This window comes from Numenius arquata, chromosome 2, assembly GCF_964106895.1.
Source record: "Numenius arquata chromosome 2, bNumArq3.hap1.1, whole genome shotgun sequence".
In the NCBI taxonomy this organism is placed as follows: domain Eukaryota; kingdom Metazoa; phylum Chordata; class Aves; order Charadriiformes; family Scolopacidae; genus Numenius; species Numenius arquata.
In genome coordinates, this window is record NC_133577.1 from 86,198,199 (window position 1) to 86,213,151 (window position 14,953).

Here is a 14,953-nt window from a genome sequence, read left to right on the forward strand (position 1 = left end):
AGAGAAGAGGGGAGGAAGAGGTGGAGCTTAATTTAGGAGTAGCAAGGGTCCACAGAGAGACTATAAATTCCGATAAGTGCCAGGAGGGGCATGACTTAGATTGGGTTAGGAGAAATTCAGCAGTCGCTCTTCTCTTTCCTCACACTACTTACTCCTTAAACAGTCAGCTACATGATCCTTTCCAGCCTCACTTCTAAGGCTAAATTTCTGCAAGTTCCCATTTATGTGTCTTTGGCTTGCCCACCCAGTAAAAACAAGCCCAATAGGCTCTGCAGCCACTACTTTCATACCCAAAGGCCCAGCCTCCCTTCCTTGCCACCAGTCTACTGACGCCATTCTCCTGGACTCATCCAAATTTGCACCTCCACAGCTGATTCTTCCTAGGTCATGCCCTTTGTTCTTCCCAGACCCCTGCCATTTCTCACAAAATTGAAATTGCCTGTGCATAAAATCTGGAATTAGCTTTGATTTGAGCCTGCAACATTTCATACAGTAAATATGAAAAGCATTTAATTTAAGAAAAAGAAAATTGAGGTATTTTAAATTACATTTATAAAGTATTTTATAGAGAAGAATTACTGGATACTAAGGGTCATGTTTAATCTGGTCGAGAAAAGCATAATAAACAAGTAGCTACAAATTAACACTTGACAAATTCTGACTTGCACTGTTTATTTCTAATTTTCATCAGTTAGGGTGATTTGTCTTTGGAAAAGATGATCAAAGGTGGGAGTGAGACTATTTGTCTTTTTGAAGTCTTCAAGTGGGGACCGGAAAATTAGCTTCAGCCTTGATTATATTCTCTTGTCTCCCTTGTAGAGGAAAGCAGAATCAAAGATTCGATGTTTCATTCTCCACGTATTAATTATGATTCTCTGAACTCTATCCTCTGACAAAAAAATGTCTGAGTACCCATTTAGACATCTGGACTGCAAACCTCAGACCATTGCCTACTATAAGTCTAAAAACCAAAGAATATATTGAGAAGTATAAAGTAGATGGGAACCTAACATCAACTTTTGTGCACTGCCACTGAAATATATCAGGTAGGGCCTGTTTGGCTAAACATGGGGTTCAGTTGAGGCTGCCATACTTGAAGACAGGACCTATGGGATTGGCTTCAGAAGACAGGAAAGACTGTGGCTATTCAAACCAGACAGCAGATAGTTAAAAGATGTGACATTAACTACCAAAATAATTTTTCATAACCTTTACTCAAGTTATACAACCAACTGGAAAGTCCAGAATTTGGGGTGGAGTGGTGGTGTTTGTACAGGTTTTTTTCAATAAAATCGGTAGACTGCTAAGTGTGTTTTGTGTTTTCTAATTTTGTCACCTTAAGCAGGGGAAAACTGAACCTTTGGCAAAAAATAGGACAAATAAAATTGCCACCTTTGCAGTGAAAAAGGAGACTGCGAACTAATCGTGCGCTTCCTTCAGGCAAAGAACAGAATAGAAGATTTCATATTTTTTCTCAAATTTTTATTGCACTGAAGATTGTGTATGAAACTGCTTTCGGTGTTATATGTAGTCCAGATGGTTTGGAGAGCTTCAGTCATATCCAACAGTAACACCTGGCTAGGGATAGAGTTAACTTTCTTTATAGCAGCTCATATGTTGCTGTGGTTTAGTTTTGTGACCAAAACAATACTGATAACCCACTGGTGTTATAGCTATTGCTGAACAGTGTCTGCACAGCACCACCAAGGCCTTCTCTTTCTCACTCTGCCCCCCTACTGAATACATTGGGGGTGCACTATAGGTAGAGAGGGGACACGATGAGAAAAATGACCCAAAATAATCAAAGAGATATTCCATACCATATAGCATCATGGTCAGTAATAAAAAAGGAAAAGAGGGGGTTTAACTGTCTTTTAATCGGGAACTGGCTGGGAATTGATCTATCTGTGGGAGGTGGTGTGTGATTGCACCACTTGTTTTGTTTTCTTTCTCTCTTCTTCCACTTATTAAACTTTTTTAAATTATCATTTCACCCCCCAGGTTTTCTTGCTTTTACCCTTCCTTTCCTCTTCCACTGTCCCACTGCAGGGGAGAATGAGTGAGTGGCTGTGGGGTGCTTAGCTGTCTACTGGCATTACACCACAACCCATGGAGAGAAGTGAAGAAGCCATACGATAACTTTAAAAGTATTGTGGGCCATACACAGAATCTAAAAGAATTTCTTTTTAGAAGAAAGCAGTTTTCTGAACAATCAACTGCTCAGTGGTACAACAGACCTTTAAGCAATGGAGCAATGTGATATAGCCCTGTCACCTTAGTTTTAAAAAGGTAACAGAAGGGCTCATTAAAAAAAATGCCCAAAAAAACCCTCTTAAAAGTGGATAATAATGATGCTGGTTTTCATTGTCTAAATGTTAGCATAATTATAGGTTGAAAATGAAAATCCACCCTGTTAAAAAATATCCCAAAAGGATAACATGATTAACTTATGAAACTCATTGCCATGTGATTAAAAAGGAATGACCAGCTGCTTACAAAACTGGCAATATTTGGCATAACAAAGCTGTTCAATATTATTGTAAGTATGATAGGTGGATTCCTTGTTTTCATAAATACCTGTGGCATTAAAATGGTACAATCTTCTGAATAATTTTAGCTGCACTTTCCACTGGATGTAGGTTTCCCATTTTCTCTTCAGCAGTATATCTTAAACCTGATCCTCTGTTCCCAGTGGAATCGGAGCCCTTGTCCCACATGCTTAGGTGCACTATGAAAAGTATACCTGGTTTATATAGTACAATTAAATTATTCTAGGCTTTTGCTTTAAAAAAGAATACTTTTAATCTATATGAGATAATGATTTTACAGAAACATGGGCCTAATTTTTTAAAAGTTAAATCCGAATCATTCCAGATTTTGGTGGGTAGGAGGAGAGCCAAAATCTGAGGTTGAATATTGGACCAAATTTAAGAGCTAGACCTATTCTTTCAAAGGGGAGCACCCAGAAACAATGAATTTTGAACCATGGCCACATGTGCTGTGTACAGGTGTGACTTGTGTCATCCTAAGCATAGCCTCTCTTAAAAATCACAAGCAAAAGAAACAGATCCTATCCCACGTTGTATATGTGGCAGCCTTTCTGAACACATGCCATGTTCAACCTTTTTCTTATGCCACTGTCGAGATCTCTTCCTCCTGGCACACTGGGAGGGGAACAGCAACTTTAAACCATTGAAAACCCTCTCCTGCCAGTACCATTCCCTCTGGCTTTTGTTGTAACAAAACATTTTTCCATCACAAAATGCCAGTTATCTGGCCTTGGCACACTACTGTGTACTGGTTGATCTCGCCAAAACTCCAGCAGAAACTGGCAGACAGGCTGACCACTTGGCTGTGATCATGTCACCTAGCTCAGCAAGACTCTTAATTCACCTGAAAAGCTTTTGCTGGCTTGCTGGTGTCCAAGACTGCATAAGGTGACTGGCTGTAAGCCTGCTTAGGTCTCTCTGCAGCCAGTTCCCCAACATCTCAGTTCCCCAAATAATTGGTTGGTGGAAATTTGGGATGTCTGAGCATTTAGCTTGGGAGCCTAGCAGCTAGCAAAAAATATGTGAAGACACTGAGGATCCTGGAAAACAGCTCCCGAGCAGAAAACTTACTTCTACAATAAAACAAACATCAACTTAATTATTTAGCTTTTTTCTTTTCAATATTTTTCTAGTAAGATTTTTTTAAATGGATATATATTTTATTTCTAATCTTGTTATACTCACAATATTTAACAACATTTGTTAGTGATAAAAAAGAAAATGCATGCTGACCACAGAGAGAGCACAGATACTACCAAACTATATCATGAACTCTGGTAACACATAGATTTTCAATGCACTGCAAAATGAAGTTTAGCTCCTAAACTGCATGGACAATATGACCAGAATTTTTTCTGTAAGATTTTAACCAAAATATGAGGGGGGAAAAAACCCTAATAACAAAGATAAAGTCATCTTGCTACTAATTTTTTGAAAGAGAAAGAAATGAAATACTACTGATACCTAGAAAGTACAGTAATAGCCTACAGTCTATATGATAAATCTTGCTTGATATTTAGCAAAATATTTTGAAGTATCTTATATCAACAGGTGCAACATTTTGTCTTGTCTTACAGAACAGATATATTAAGAAACACTGAAGTGCGTATTTAGCTTTAATAACATACTTAAGCACCTTAAAAGTAAATCCATTAAAATTAAATAACTGTTTGAAGTAAATAAGCTGAATATAGCAGTGTGGAAATGTTACGTTTTTAAGTGATTTGGTACACTAAAGCCTTAGGAGACAATCAGTAGAAGAAAATCAGTACTATGAAACTAAAGCTTCCCAATTATCAGGACAGGTTAACTCCTCAAAAGCTTTTCTCTTTACTTCCACCAGATGGTGGTATATTGCAAAAAACCATACTCGTGAAAACTTTTTCCACTCACTACCTAAAAAAGCAAGGGAAATTCTTCATTAGTAAAGTGACTTTCCTTCTACTTTGTTCATTACCATTTCAGATGTCAGATAGCTTTATTTTCAACAGATTGAGTAGGAGAGATGTTCACAGTCATTATTTTTTTCAATCAAATATTTTAATATATTTCTATCCCACTTCAGCAGTAATGCCTGACTACACTGTTTTCATCTATTGCTTCCTAGCAGAGTTACTAGTTGTATTTTTCTCTCTTTCACCTGTAATACTAGTGCACCTTTCTGGTGGATTAAGTGTAAAGTCCTGGGTACTCCAAAGTAAGTACTTAAACCATATTTAGATATCATGATATAATTCCTGTATGTTACAAATGCTTTGACATCGTCTCAAGGAAGACTTAGCTTTGGCTTAAAGATGGGCCTTGGCTTAAAGGTGGGTCTTGGCTTCAGCGCAGGTAAATTCTTGCTGATTCTGAAAGGATTACCTTGGCTAACAGATAAGCATGTATGTAAAGCCACATCAGCATCTCCAGTATCTTCTAGAGGTAATTAGTAACTCAGTAGAAACTGTGAATTTTGAAACTCTTACAGGGTATGGGGTTTTGTTGCAAGAGCCGTGGGTACTGGTGGCAGGAGGTGATGTGACTTGTGATGTTTCAGGCTTTATTCTAGGTAGTCAATACTCTTACACTTCATCTCCAAGTATTGTGGTATTGAATTAGAATCTGTATATGTAACTATTTAAGTGCTTACAAGTAAAAAAATGCTGAAGGGTTCCCACTTAAAAACTTCATATTCTCATCTGAGAATACAGTGATTTTCTTCTATTGGGAAACTTATTTCATCATCTGAACTGAATGGAAGCTGTATGTGACTGGTTTTAACAAAGGAAAAATTTAAAAGGCAGAACATAATGCTGTTGTCTACGCTTTATTCACTGTGTCTCTCCAGGCTATGCCTTGATATGCACTCGCAAGGAAAAGAAAAAGGGTCCAATTTGCTAATCCTTAAGTTCCAGAGGGCGAGCTTGGGGCCCCTGGGAATATGACGCTTAACGCAAGTCCTGACACTCCACCCTAAGCTGTATGGATGTCAAAAATAGGCTTGAAGCCTGGAGCAGGACTGTTTTCTAATTATCCTCTGTTCGTGTGAAAGTCAAGTCTCAGAAGCTAAAAGTAATTAAACCAGATATTCTACCCTTTGGTCCCAAACACCAAGTAGCCCAAACTCTCAGCTCTGTCATCCATACTCTGCTGAGTTATTCTCTGCCAGGTTGATTTCTGCCGCCTCAGCTACTTACTCACTGGTAATGTGGATCATCGTTAAGACCACTGATTACTAACAGCAGCTTATCATTGGGTCTCCTTACCCTGGGCTACAAAGTGGCTGATGTGACATGGGTGCATGCTGAACTAGCTCTGTCCTCTACAAAAGCTTCTTGTATTGCCAGTAATCTCCTCAAGTCCACAGTAGGAATTAATCTCTCTCACCCAAAAAAGAAGATGAAGGGAAAATGTGTGGTTTTGTCTGCTAAAATCAAAAGTGTTCACCACTGCGAAAATCAGCTGGGAAGCTGACGGAGCACAAGAATTGTGCAAACTTTTGTAATTTACTCATAGCTTTAGTTACACCTGAAAATGAGGCTGAAATACTGTTAGAGTAGGGAATTTGGTCTAAAACCTACCAGTAATTTTGAAGTGGCAGTTTATGGTTTACATGCTGCCTTAGTTTGAAGGCGCTCAGCTTGAAAATGTTTGGGGAAAAAGGCAGTATGAATCAGGCATGCAGGTCTATTAGCAGCTTTAGAAAAATTCCTTATTTTACAACAGGTGAAATAGTGTCTGGTTGCAATGATAAGGTCTAAGACACTTTGTTGCTTACTCAGTTGCTGTAAAACAAGGCAAAGAGCATTATCCTTACAGTCTCTATCTCTTGCTTTCTTTCGTCCTTGTCTTCTCCTTCTGCCCAGAATATTCACTGACTGATCATCTCTCTTTTTGCTAAAGATTTAAAGAAAGACTATGCATCTGATAACAATAAATTCCAAAATTTTAGAATACAGATGCAAATTTTACAGCTTCAGTCTCCAGTTCCAAAATTAAATCAAATCCAAAATGAAAGTTTATAGTGTATAAAACCTGATAAAAACCTATTGATAGGGCATTGATGGTGTATAAAACCTGGTAAAAATGTCAACAGTAATCACAAACAGTTTTGAAAGGAAGATTGTGATTGCCAGCCCAAAACTTCAATAACACAGTTTTTGCTAGTAACAGAATTACAAATGTAAAGTTGATCTCTTTCAGATTAATGATTCACCCAGAAACAATGATAATCTGTAAAATGAAAAAGAAAACAATACTCATGCCACTGATAACAAAGATAAGTTAAAGAAGGGTGAGTAGTTTGTTTGCACAGAGAGATTACTCAAAGTACATAAACTTCAGCACATTCACATTTACTGAGTCAAGACCTAAGTATTGCTATATATGCAATATTCTGTCTCACGCTGTAAGTCAACTTCCCTTTTAGAGAATGTTTTCAAGCTTTCCTGTCATTTTTTCAGTGACAAAAATTTCCAAATTGACATATGTAAATAAGATTTTTTTTAATCTCTCTGTGTCCATAGCAATTTCACAGAACGCATCCTTTGAAACAAGCATTTGATCTTTAATCATTTTTCATGCTCTACATTTTTTTTTTCCCAACAGTTCCTTATGTAAATTGTCTTCAAGGCTTTCTCTAGCTGCAGATACATAACACACTGATAGCCACATGCTAGTATTTTCTGTTAGATCTGAGAATCTCATTTTTAATTCAATAATACAAATTTACTGCTAAAATTTTACCTTATGTTCATGTTATCCAAAATGTTATTTCTCTTCCCTTTTTATTTCCAGAAATACTTTCTAAATTTTTGACAGTTCTCAAACATTCATTCAATGAGTATCCCAAATGGCACTGAAAAAATATCTTCTATGACACCGGATAACCAGCCCCTTACTTCAAACTTGCTTTATTCTTTTTCACCATTGTTTCAGTGAATCAGTTCTTTTGCTGGCTCATATTTTTCATCTCATAATGTAGAGAGAAACTTCTATGACTCATTTTCAGCTCAAACTAAGATTTGATATCTGCCATATTTGTAACACTCAAAGCTGAATTGTCTAGTCCAAGCTAGACTGTTTGTTTACAGATAGATGGTTCTTAATACAGGATTTCTTCCCTAAAGGGCCTCTCTCTTCATTAGTCATGGAGGAAATATGCATAACTCGCTTAGACCCTGATATCTGACTTTCAGATGGTTACAGCTACATGAGATGAATTCAACATGAAAAGTTTATAATGTTTGCCAGCCTGAAATTCTGAAGGATTGAACTCAGTGACTTGGATGACCTTCTACTCTTACTGTCCTTTGTGTTACCTCACATCAAATTTCCTGCAATTTCAACTCTGTAGAAACACTACTTTTACAATCCATGCAACATCAGGATGCTTTTAAGATATTCCAGAGGAAACTCTGTTTTTCTGTGTAGTACTGATCTCCTGTAATTTAGAATGGGCCAAGTTTCTAGAGACCAGATAAAAAATAAAAAAAATAAAAAGTGCAGTAGGATATCCATGTACCAGTTACTCTTCTCAAAAGAAAAAGATTAAACTCTGGCTTGTGCACTTCCACATTCTGTTCCTGGGTGCTGGGTGCTGACTGGGTGCTACTTCAATAGGAAAATTGAAATACTAGTTCTCACAAGTTTGATTTCTGCAATCCCAGACAGACAGGTAAGAGCCTGCTGTTTCTTTTTCTTGGAAGAGGACAGACATAAGGTCATTGTACTCAGTGTCAGAAAGGAGTCAACTTTAAAGGATGGTAACATCTTTTCAAAGAAATTTAAGCTATGTATGTGGGGAACAGCGTAATATCTCTCTCCCTGTATTCTTCATTCAGCTTTAATAGCAACCATTTGCTCCTTTTTTTGTATGATCATAATTTCCAGCTTCCAGAACACTGCCCTCCTGACAACTTTGCAATATCTGGAGGGGGTTTATATGTTTCCTTCTGGGTCTTAGAAGACCTGGGCTTCTCTGTCAGCCATATTTTTTCTTCTTCTCCCACACAAAATTGTGTGTTCAGTTCAGGTCCAGTATGACTGTACAGGACATGGAACTGATTTTGTGAATATTGGAAGGTGACCATCAGGCACACTAACCAGTTGCGCAGCTCACACCCACACTAGATGAGATCAGCTATTGGTCATCATTTTGGCCAGCTCTGCTAATACACCGAAAGAATTATGAAATTATTGGCATTTTTTTATGCATGAAACAAGCATAGACATTCATTTTTTGTCCAGAAAGATCAGGTAACATCCCTGCAAAGATCTTCTTGTGATGAGATGCAGCTTAACAGAGGTATGACAGAGACACGTGCAGTGTCTTCATATAAAATTGTGTGCTCTGTGTATGTATACCTATATATTAAGAAGAAAGAATAAAAGAAATATTGTCCATTTATTTGACCTTTCCCCTGTTTCCCAAGCCCTTTCAGCTGGTTGTACAAAACTGTACCGATTTAGTAAGCTTTAGCTTTCTATGGTATCAGTCTCAATGATTATCTATAACAGTGAATCTGAGCTATCCTTTCTCATTCATACCTGTTGCCAAGCACATTTTCTTGGTAAAAGTTTAGCTAAGGAAGATGAGTCAGAGAGACTTCGAGTATCCTCAGAGGGGCAGATGCACTTCTAGCAGAAAAGCACTGAAGTGCTTAAGTGAACAGAAATCAGGTTTACAAGCACCATGCTTCAGATATTTTAACACTCAATCTCAATAAAGACTTTACTTTTCACAGTAAATGTCAGCTCCTTCTTTCGCATTAAGACATGCCTTGGAAAGTGGTGCAAATAGTACATTATGTTTCTTCACACACTACTGAAAGCTGCTAATAAGGCATCAAAAATATTTTAGCACAGCATATCTTCGTTTCCCTTCTGTCTTGTTGGATGCTCAGAAGAGATCTTGTTTATAAGCTATATTCATCCAGGTCACAGAAACATGGATTTCAGGACTAGGTCAGAGAACCATGCATTGAAGTAGGCTGATTTGCCTCAATTATGCTGGATATGTGAAGAAAATCTAATTTTTTCAAAGACAAGTTCCAAATTACTTTCTTTAAAACAATAAAAATTTCTGCAGTTTCTCTAAACTTTTATCTGTGAAGCCTGTCTGATAAAGGCTACAGTTCCCAATGCCACTCCTTGATCTTATGCTGAAGGAGAAGTTTCACAGAGATCTAGATGTTTCTCATAGGTTTTTTGTCCCCCAAAGGACATGAGAACATGAAGCTCAGAAATTTTTTGTATGAAGTCTAATATCCCAGATCGTTGCAGTTTCTGGGCACAGTGAGTGGTTTCTCAACAGATATTTTACTGTTCTTTTTCTGTATCATCTTTAACATTCAAAAGAAACCTCATTTGAAGTTCTGACCATGCAGAAATCATCCAGGTTTGAACCCTGAAGACTTGCACATTTTTTTTTGCATTTTTTGCACAACCTCATTTGACCTTCTCTATTCCTTGCAGTTATAAGAGCATCCTATCTGAAGCGGAGCAACAAACCAGAGCCATGTAGAGTAAACAGAATATAATGGACTAAGAATGGAAATACAGAGGAGAAAAAGATCAAAACTACAAAAAAAAAATTATGAAAAACTAAATCTATTTTTTTTTTACTTAACTTAGTCCATATGCCGCAACACTTCAGTCAAACTTTTATTACCTAGGCATAGTTTGTGTTAGAACATTCCCTGGACTCCTTCATTGTCCTGAATACTATACAGGTATTTAACAAAGATATTCCTTAGGCTTTTCAAAGAGTAATTACTTTACTTTAGTAATAAATATTTACTTAGAAAGAAGAAAGTGGGAAAAAAATTATATTTCAACCCTCTAAACAAAGGTGAATTTTCCCTAAGACGTAATCTTCTCTATGTTAGTGTTAGATAGTGTCAGATGTTAGTGTTACATATTAGTTTTACATATTTCTAGCATGCAAAATATCTTTTTAACATGGAAAAACCATAAAACCTGAGGTGTTACCAAATTCAATCATGAGCAATAATGAAACCCATACAAAATCACTTTCTAATTCTGTTTTCATAGTTTAAAACTCTGTTGTGGAACAGGAATTTACTTTCAAGACTTTCCGTCTCTTTATATTTCCTTGGGGATGTAAAGGATGTGAGGAGATGGTTGTCTGAGTGCCATTTTTCTGAAAAGAAAGCTAATCTGTTTAACTACATACTAATGCAATTTTAGCAGAATTTGAGACTTTCCATGAAAAATTTAACCAGCTATGTGTTCATATATGACTCAATATTTTTCTCTGATAACTGTCTTTTATACATGTGAAATGCACAGTATGTAATTTATTTTTATTTCACTAACATTTGATTCAGCCCTATTAGGGAAGTCACTAAATGAACCAAAGTAAATAATGCCACAGGAATTTGAAGTAGGACAGGGAATTAGTGCTATGGAGGGTAAGAATGAGCAGATCAGAGATGGAAAATGTCGAGGGACATTAATAATTAAACTCCTAAAGATTCACTCTTTTATGATTACTTTTATAAATTGTAATAAAAGGTCTCACCACAGTGAAAAAAAGAATAAAACAGGGAAAAGAGTATAAAGTAGAGAAGATAAGCAGTGTATGACCTATCAATGTACACACACTTACAAATGTAAGTTTCTTGTAGCTTCCAAGAGTGAAATGAGCTTCTGCTTTATGATAAGGCCTCCTCCTTGGAGCTAAGTTTTCTTCTGTTCTTTTTCATAGTCCTTAAGAGGTCTTCCTTGCCTCCTGCAGTCCAGTCTGTGGTATACAATACCACGATGTCTTCTAATTCTGAGACCAGTGTGAGAAAATGGTGCTAATTTCCTTAAGACACATATTCAGTCCACAAGCCTTCTCAAACCTGGACAGATTGGTGCTGATAATTCCAAACTATTAACAGCAAACAGTGTTTCTGCCCTACTCAGTATTAACATTCATGGCTCTACATAGCTTACTGAATGATTAAACTGACTCTGATTTGTGTCATTCCTGAGCCTTGCCACCCACTCTCTCCTTTTTCTGATCAGCTTTCTTTAGTTGTTCTAGTTTCAGCTTAAAAACTCTCAATTTGAAACCTCTCCATTTCAAAGTGCTTTTCTTGATTCAAGGGTCGGAAATGGGCACCAGATAGCTGCCCTAACTCCCTTTTTTCCAGAATATCCTGTATCTTCTAGTTCATACAGCCTATGTACACTTTGGTCCTCAACTAACATTAACCTAGCAAGACTTAACTCAGTGTTAGATTCCCTTTCCACCTTTCTCTCTGACCTTCCCCTCCTTTTCTCCCTCCTTGCTTCCAAATACATATAACCTATGCCTCAGTCAGCTCTGACACTCTTTGGTTGGAGCCAGACAGAAGGAATAACCACTTGACATCTTCCCACATTTTTTCATTAAGTCCTTTATCTGTCTGTATTTCATTTCCCATTCACTCACACCCTTACAGCCCCTTTCAGTTCAACTCTCTAAACAGAAATCTGCAAAACCACAAAGGTAAAGTGGAGGTACATGTAATATTTATTTAAAAAAACAAATTATAATGTTCCTAACTCCCTCATTCTCCACAGGCAAGGTTTTGGAATAGTAACTCTTAACTCCACTATAATGGTAAAAATGCCTTCAGTAAATGGAAACTTTTGAGGAGAATGGAAGTTAAGTATTCACCAAGGATTTCAGCTTCAAAAGCAGCTGCAATCTTAGTACTTCAGTGCCTTCTGCATACTAAAGACAATCATTTAGAAATTTGTGTCATTACTGTCTATTTTTGCAGCAAACAGCAAAAGTACCATGGTACCATAGTATTGTGCAGCTACATATCCCCATAAATTATACTTTATTTGTTATAAAATTGAGAATAATTTGAATAAACTCTTCATTCGTGGGTACATACACATATCTCTCTGCTCCATGTGGTGTTATTTTTTCGATTCCTTCTTTTTAAACAGAACAAAAGGCATGTTGTCTGTTCCAAACAGCTCTTTATTTAAAAGATCATTAAATAAGATACCAAAATACAACAACAACTGCAGTATATGGGTTATACAACTACCCTAAGGATTTGGTAGTACACAAAAATAACCAACAGATTTCATTCATGCAAGAACTATTAAGTAAACTATTTCTAAGACCTTCTCTATACCTGCTATAAAATAGGAAACCTTTCTTTTTTTTTTTTTAGGAGGAAGATTTTTTTTTTAACCACAGGGATTATTCACTGAACTAACTAAATTATTTTTTGCATCCTAAGAAAAGGCTTTACAATATTAAATTCTAGGAAGTGTTGTCTTTAAATACATACTAACAATATGGCTTTGAAAAAAAAATTTTTGGAGGAGCCACACGATTCATTCCAGACAAAATGATTCTCAAGTCATATTGCTCTGTGACAACTTCCTTTAAGAAAATGATGGACAATATAGCACGTTAATTCTTTTTTTTTCCTTTTCATTTCTTTTTTTTTGTGTGTACATATTTATTTTAGACCTTGAGTTAAATATTTATAGAGGGGAAAAAAACCTTAAATTCTAAAATGTTGGATTATAAAAATGCGTTTTGCAGTTTGGATTCTTAAATAATGAATCAGAAAAATCTGCAATAATGATGTCAAGACTGCCTTTTAGGATGTTTCCAGTCTCTCCTTAAGATCAGAATCACTGACATACAAACCCAGAAGTTTGTCATTCCCTTACTGTTTACACTTTGTTAAGCAGCTTAGACACTACATCTGGACAGAGGTCCTCAGGCTGCTGGCAGTCATTTATGAAAGCAATGTGTATACTCTCCGAGAAGCCCCTTATGTAGACATAAGAGAAACACATCCTGCAAAGATTCCTACAACTGAACTTCAAGAGTAAAGTAGAAAATGGTTCCAGACTAATACTGCACATTAACTTTTAAGACAAAACAGACTGGCACTTGACCCACTGGGAGCTCAAACAGACAAATGTTATTCCTTGGTAATTCAAGTCCAGTTATGTATAGTCCCAATTTTTCCTTCTGTGTGAAGGGATGAGAGGAGTCTCCTGAGACAACAGCTGTACGCTCTCCTCTACTTGGGAAAAGCAAGTCTTAGTTGGGCAACTAACAGCTCCTGAAGGCTTTGTGTTTCCTAACAGCTGACACCCTCAAAAAGTTCTTGTGTAGCTCCCATGCCATTTCCCCATATTGCCACCTCAGAGGAATCATTCAGCCAACCAAAATCTGTCTGACAATAAAGTACCACAAAGCTCTTTTTAGCCCACTGTCTGATTATTGGATGTGTCAGACCCATCCAAGTATCCTGGATCTGTCAGGTTTTGAAATCTGATCATCAACATTGTGCTTTTGTGTCCTACTGTGACACCTGGTGGATTCAAAAGACTGGATGAGAATGTCAATTTTCAGTAGCAATGAATAGAAACAAACAACTATGATTTAGCTTCTCTTGTTGACAAAGCTTAAAAATGTGATTCAGATACTCCCTGGCAGTCCAGGAAATAAAAATCAATTTACACCTAATTATTACTTTATTTAGGCGTCAGTGCTAGTTAGTTAGTCAGTCAGTTATCTATCTAGTTATTTATTTGCAGGTTTTTGCAGCCTCATTCACGACTTTTGGGTTCTTGAATTTGGTAGCAATGAAAATCTCGTTCCCCAGGCTCCTTGTGAAGGTTAACTGCTCCCTCCACTTTCTTTGCTTCCTGGACAGCAAGGTACAAGTTCTGACTCTATTGCTATGTCACAAAAGTCAGTATACTTTATTTCACAGGTTCTCTGCAATTCTTGTTTTATGATTGCCTTCAGTCAGTCCAATATTTTGAATGTGGAGAGCATCAATGATCAGTCTGGATCCTTGAGGAATTTCAGAAGAACCTGCTCCTCTTTCTGCCCTCCTACACTCAAGTCTTATAGTCGTGGCTTACATCCTCAATTTGACACCACATAATGCAACATTCACAGCCACAATCATACATTGCAAAATTAAATCTCTTTTAATCTGCAAACTCCAGATTTCATCCACTCTGTTCACACCACAGCCATTAACCTCTTACCTAAAACATAGAACAAAGTTTAGACTTATCATAGAAAAGACAGAAAACAGCAAATTTTATAATATACCACAAGCAAGACTAAAGAAAGCTGACAACTTATTTATCACCACATTTAACCTTGAGAACAGTAACCATTATTTTTTAACATTTCCTTTAAAGAAAAATTCACAAATACATGCCTCGGAGATGAAAAAATTATTCATTTCTCTGTTTTATTTTTCTTGTATAGGGCATTTGTAGGATTATGGATGATAACTATTAAAAATATATAAAATCAAATTAAATCTTAGTTACATTTAATTCTACATTACAAATAACTGAGAGCTTTCTGAAATTGCTCTGTATGACAATATCCAATATTTTAGGAAATAATTAAGTATAAA